The 6281-nt window shown below is 48.3% G+C and overlaps 1 protein-coding gene across 4 annotated transcripts in view; it reads left to right on the top strand.

The window, feature by feature from the left end:
• Positions 1-5611: 5611 nt before the first annotated feature.
• Positions 5612-6281, top strand: part of CAMKK2 (calcium/calmodulin dependent protein kinase kinase 2) — a 49398-nt gene continuing 48728 nt past the window's right edge. For all 4 annotated transcript variants that reach the window (XM_045534891.1, XM_045534888.1, XM_045534889.1 and 1 more), the window contains exon 1: positions 5612-5714. The gene's annotated coding sequence lies outside the window, so the exon portion shown is untranslated. The remainder of the gene's footprint in view (positions 5715-6281) is intronic.

Below are 6281 nucleotides of genomic sequence, written 5' to 3'. Positions count from 1 at the left end.
GGGAATTGGTAGATCTCTCTAAGGGGGGTCAGTGCAGGTTTTTAATGAGGCTTCGATTTTTGTTTTGAAGCTTCCCTGTTTTGTTGGGCTGAACCAGTGCTTGTGGTGCCTGGGGGTGCTCACAAGTACATGGTGGTCCCTGACTGGAGATTAAGAAGGAAAAGATTTTTTTGTGGTTTTTGGACCGATGACAAGAAGCATATTTCATTCCCTTTCTAGGTGTTGGATTTTTTTATATCTTCTGCATGGGGATTTTTTTTTTGTATATTTAAGTATATAAATTAAGTCTATTAAGGAATTCATCATGAATAAGGTGATTATAAATTCAGAAAGAGTCTAAAGCTCAGAGGTGTATGGATGCTATCACCAAATATACAATATATGTATTTACATTTCTCTACCCTACAATTAAGCAGAAACCAGTTATTTCTTTGTTCATGAATTGCTTTCCTTTAGTGTTCAAAGAAAAATGCCTGTTTCGAGTCCAAAGCAGCAGCTGTACCCAAACAGCCCTTATAAAGCGACAATGAACCTTTGCAGCTTCTGTCATTGGCTCTTTCTCTGTTAAATTTAAACTTTTTAATGGAAATAATTTCTCTCCAGAGCTCTCTGAAGCAGTGTAAAACAACTTCTATCCATTGCGGAATGTTTGCTGGTCAAAGACAGCTGCTCTGGAAACAACAGACTCTGTAGAGATAGAGACATTGATTGGTATGTTGGTGTTTAAAAATCTTTCCTTAAATATATTAGAAGGGTTATATATGTATATGGTGAAAATTAAATAATATTAAAGGCTATGAAGTAAAAAGTAATTCTTCCTTCCAGGAAGTAACTACTATTGTCAGTTCCTTTTTATTCTTTCAGAATGTTTTCTCATCTGATGTCACTTTTGACCAACGTAAAGTAAAATCCTTCCAATCTCATAAGTGGCCTTAACTACTCTGCCTTAGCAGAAGATCCCAGAGGTGGGGCCAGGTTGTTCAGCTGACCCCACAGGTATCAACATAAAAGCCAGAAATCATCAAGGCTGACCAGGACCAACTATGGAATTTGTGGGGCCCAGAGAAAAGTAAAAATGTGAGGCCTCTACTAAAAAATAATAAAGAATTTCCAAATGGCAACAGCAGAGCCTTAAACCAAGTATAGGGCTCTTCTGAGCCCAGAGCTCTGCACAGTTTGCACACCTGAGAAGCCAGCTGGCTGCACATTCACCTGAGCAGGGAGGAAGGGCCTGAATCTAAACCTAATAGAAGGGTACAGGGTCCCCTGCCATCTGTGACTTAGATTTGTTGGCTGGGGCCTGTCTCCTCCAGGAAGGAATAGTGGGGTTGAATGGAAAGTGAAGACATCAGAGTGACCCCAAAACTCAGAACTAACTGGGTGACAACTAGCTTTTTTCCTGGTGGAGCACTTGATGGGGGAAGAGTGAGTAATTACATAATGGTGCAATTATGGATGGTTTAATCTAAGAGTGTATGAATTGACCATCTGTTTAAATGAGAAAGGGTTAGGTGACGAGGGAGTTGAAGCTTATTAGTCAGTGGGCATTCGGGTCTATACCAGAGACCTTCAGGATATATCCTCAGAGGAGGAGAAACGAAAGGTGCTCTGACCCAAGTGGCATGGTGGGAACTCTTCCCAGCAATTTTGGTGTTGAGTATTCAGAGCCCCAGAGTGGATGGGAATCTTCACAACAATCCTAAGAGGTAGGCAATTGTGTTAATTCCATGGAACAGATGAAGAAACTGAGGCATAAGGAGGTCAAGGTCATAGCTAGTAGCTTGCGGAGCTGAGTTTGTACCCAGAGTTTTGAAAAGTACTGTTCTGTTTTTATGAACATTCTTTTTCAGTTTCTTGAACACATTTGATCATATTAGTTGTTTATCTGGTGTCCAATATGGGCCAGACACTGCTAAGTGCTTGCATACATGCCATCTCTAATGCTTGTGTGCTAAACAGGCCTATTTCACAGGAGAGGAAACCAGGCCCTAGAGGGTGGGCCTGACCCAGCCCCCACACCGGCAAGGACCAGAACCAGGATTCAGCCCCAGGTGTGAGGGCTCCACCATCCACATTCTTTCTCTCAGCCCCATGTTGCCTTTGTAGTCACCTCTGTACCCTGAGTATTTCTACTTAGTCAGAGTGTTTTGAATTTTGTCCTGACAATTTTGGGTAATTACGCTGTCCTGTTTCCCTTTCTCAAAGATGTGTGCTGAGACAGATAAACAGCTTCCTCATCAGTGACCCCCCGACAACATCTTTTATGATAATGTTTACATTTGGGACTAAGAAACCTATTAATCTCACTGCCTGTTGAAAGGAAAATTCCCAAGGTCTTTTTCTTTTTTCTTTTTTTTTGACAGCATTTTCTTTTCTTTCTTTTTTTTTTCTTTTTCTTTTTAGAAATGGGGTCTCACTATGTTGCCCAGGCCTCCTCAGCTTCCCCAGTAGTTGGGACTACAGGCATGTGCCATCGTGCCTAGCCTGACGCATTTTTCTACTGTCCTGTTGAATGGGAAAGAATTCAATGGATAAAGTACATCAGTGTGATTAATCCTGCTGTTTGTATCTAGATGTTCAAGGTTTGGGAGATGGAACATTCCAGTGAGCAACATGAGTAGAACACAGTTCAGAAAAGAATAACAAAGCCTTGGCGAGAGATTAGGAAGTCATCCTAGTGGGTGAGAGAATTTTAAAGTGTTACTTTTCAGTTCCCTCCCTGGTACTGTTCAAATTTTCTTTAAAAATAAGATTCAGATGCTTTGTTTAGTTATTTCACTGGCAATCTGTTGTCAGGACAACAAGATCTGTTTGCCTAGAATAGAGTTTTCTGGTATTCTTGGAAGAAAAAACCCCAAAGCAAAGATAATTCTTACTTTCATTTTTCTAAGAAGAAAATGGTTTCCTTGAGTGGGATGGTTCTTATCCTAAGAATTATAATGACAGGCAATTTGATGTTTCTGCTTTGTTCTAATTCACTTTAATAGGAAAGGCACATAAATTGATGGGGCTTTAAGCTCTGTGCTAAGTATTTTAATAGTTAGCATCATTGAGCACTCACATGCCAGGCACTGAGCTAAGATCTTTACACACGTTATTGAATTTAAACCTCATGCCAAACCTGTGAGCAAGGTACTATTATTATCCTCATTTGACAGCTGATGAAAGAGATCAAGGCACTTGCCCAAGACCACAGAGCTGGTAACTAGGGAAACTGGGATTTGAACTAAGTCTATCTGACTCCAGAGTCACTGATTTCAACCACAATGTGGAACATATGCAAATGTTTCTGATGGGGTACCTACCTTGACCCCAGAAATTTATAGCTCTATTGGCAAGTAAAATGCACGTGTGAAAAAGGAAAGAATAAAGAAGAACTAGTGGCTGAGCATTAATACATGGTACTGTGCTTGCTTTAGGAGATCAGAGACAGGAGAGGTCAGAGGGCCTGGGTTGCAGCATTTTAGGAAACTTCCAGGAAGAAGTGACTCTTGGGCTAGGGTTTGCATTTGTATGGGGACTTCCTAACCCATCTTACTTAATTGGCTTTAAAGCTTACACAGCTGTATGTATATCTAAGTTTCAACTAGCTACAGTGTTCTAATCAAACATAGGCAATTTAGTAACATGATGTAAATATACAGAATTGTGTATTTTAACAAGTAACAGGAAAAGACACCAATACCTATTTTGGTTACCTTAGTAAAGGAGAGTTGTCAAACTGTTTATTGCCCATGGGCCAAATCTTTCAGAGCCTACTAAGAATGGTTTTTACATTTTTATATGGTTGAAGAAAAACCAAAATAGTAATATTTTGTGACATATGAAAATTATAGGAAATTCAACATTCAATAAATAAAATTTTATTGGAACATTTCCACGTGCATTCATTTACTATTGTCTGTGGCAGAGCTAAGTAGTTGCAACAGAGCGTATGCCACAAAGCCTAAAATAGTTACTATCTGGCCCATTACGGAAAAAGTTTGCTGACCTCTGCCTTACAGTTATGCCCAAAATGCTCCCCCCAGCTCTAATACATATTTTGGGGGGAGAAAATGTAAAAATATAGAAGAATACAGAACTATGCATCCACCATTGAGAATTGACAGTTTTTACATTTTGCCATTTGCCTCACATCCTCATGCTCCCTGCCCGGTTCTCTGGTCGCTACTTCCTTCTTTCTGGCAGACTGTCAGGAATTGAATGTGTATCCTTCCCCGTGTCCATGAACAGTTTATATACTGTGTGGGATTTAAAAATACACACAAATTGTGCATCATACCGTATTATACAACTTGCTCTTTGACTCAACAGTATGTTTTTGGGATTTCCTCATGTCAGTACAAGTAGATCTAATGCAGTTCCTTTAATTATTGGATGGTATTTCCATCAGATGACTGATTTTATTTATCCTTCCTCTGCTGGACATTTGGGAAGCTCCCAGGTTTTTGCTATTACCAACATATGCATGCATATTGAGTAACATCAGAAGGGGTGGTCATTTCGTTGGATCGCTCCCAATTGTTTGGGAGTGCCCCGTGCAGGCTGGGAATACCAGAGGCGCTCATCGGAAGGCGGCTGGAAATCCACCCAGTTGACAAGAGGGCTTTGGACCTTTAATTAACTCGGCGCTTGAGTCTTTTCTCAACTCTTCCCTTTTGACTGCTTGGCAGGGTCAGTGAGACATCCCCTGGGCCACTTTCAGGCCAGATCTGGGTTGTCCGACCCTCAGGACGGTTCAGGGAGCCCTTGAAGTCTTCTCCTTTCCCCTTGTCCAGTGCTGTTACCCAGCTGGGAGACCTAGCACACAACATTCTTAACGCTCCAGCAAAGTAGGGTGCCAAGAGGGGGAGAATATGATGTATTTCACCAAAAGCTTGAGTACCCGTCTGGAAGATCCAGAACTTTCAACGGGTTTCGTGCAGTTTGGTGCATACAGGTTGACTGCAGATAGGAGAGGAACTCCTTCCCACAGCCTTTGGGGCCGGCCCTGAGCAAGTAAGAGGCCAGTGGGGAGGTGGCTGCGGAAGGCGGCTCCTCCGAATGGGTGGTCCCCGAAATCCAGGCCGCATGCCCCGCGGGGCGCCTCGTGCTGGGGCAGCAGCCCCGTGGGCGGGAGCCGGGCTGCGAGGCGGGACCCCGGGTCTCCCCGCCGGTAAGGGGAACTTTCCGAGTCTCGGTCGCCGCCCTGCAGTCCCCGCATTTAGCTAAACAAAGCGAGCGCTGCCGGCGCGTCCCGCCCGCGAGAGGTGCCGCGGCCGCCGCGCGGAGAACCCGGGCAGGTGCGCGCGGGGGAAAGTCGCAGCGCCGCCGGCCGCGCCCCTCCGCGCCGCCCGCGGACTCGGACCCGCGCCGGCCGGGCCGCACTTCCCCTCCTCCGCGCCTTCTCCCCTCGCTTCTCCTTTCGCTCCGCGGCTACTTTCGTCTCCGCAGGCGCCCGCCCCTCCCCTCCGCTCCCGGGCGCGGGGCCGAGCCGGCGGGGGCGCGCGGCGGGGGCGCGCGGCTCCGCGCCCGGGTTTCCAGCGGCCGCGGCCAATCCCCGCGCAGCCCGAGGCGGCGTCGCGCCCGAACCCGGGCCGGGCGGCTCCTCCCGCCTCCGCCCCCCGCGCGCCCGCCCGGGCCGGGGAGAGGAGCGCGCGGCCGGGCGGAGCGAGCCGAGCCGAGCCGGGGGCGCAGCGCGCGGGAGGCGGCGGCGGCGGCGGCGCGGAGCCCAGGTGAGTTGGCGTTAGCCTGGCCGGGGCGGGGGATGCGGCCGCCGCTGCCCCGGGCGCCCTCACCCTCTCCCTCTGAGGGCGGGGGACTGCCGCCGGGACTGCACACAAAGCCCCGAGGCTGGCCTGGGGTTCTCTCCACTGAGGGACCCCACGTGCACCGCCCCACGCCCCGCCACGTGGATGACGCGGCCCCCGGCACCCTTTCCCCAGTGTCCGTGGGCGCCCAGGGCCTCGGGGTGGCCTCTTACGCTGGGCCGCGCCCTGTCCGGGCGGCTGGGACAGTCCTGGAGTTTGGAACTGATGTCACCGGGTTCTGGGGCTGTCCAGGATCGTGGAGGCGGCCTAAGGCCCACACCCTCGCGTTTGGCAGGTGGGGAAACCTGGGGCGCTCAGGGGAAGACAGGGCCAGCGGACTGTGAGCACCTCCACCCCGCAGCCTGCTTGTCTTAGGGCAAATCCAGGCCTTGGTGGCTTGGACACCAGGTGGCAGGACCCTAGACCAGCAGTTGTGGGGACCTGGGGGACCTCTGCCTCTCTTCAGCCTGCCCTTTGACCACCCCCACCGCT

The sequence above is a fragment of the Lemur catta genome, chromosome 21, assembly GCF_020740605.2.
Source record: "Lemur catta isolate mLemCat1 chromosome 21, mLemCat1.pri, whole genome shotgun sequence".
NCBI lineage: Eukaryota > Metazoa > Chordata > Mammalia > Primates > Lemuridae > Lemur > Lemur catta.
This window is presented reverse-complemented; position numbering and strand designations above follow the sequence as displayed.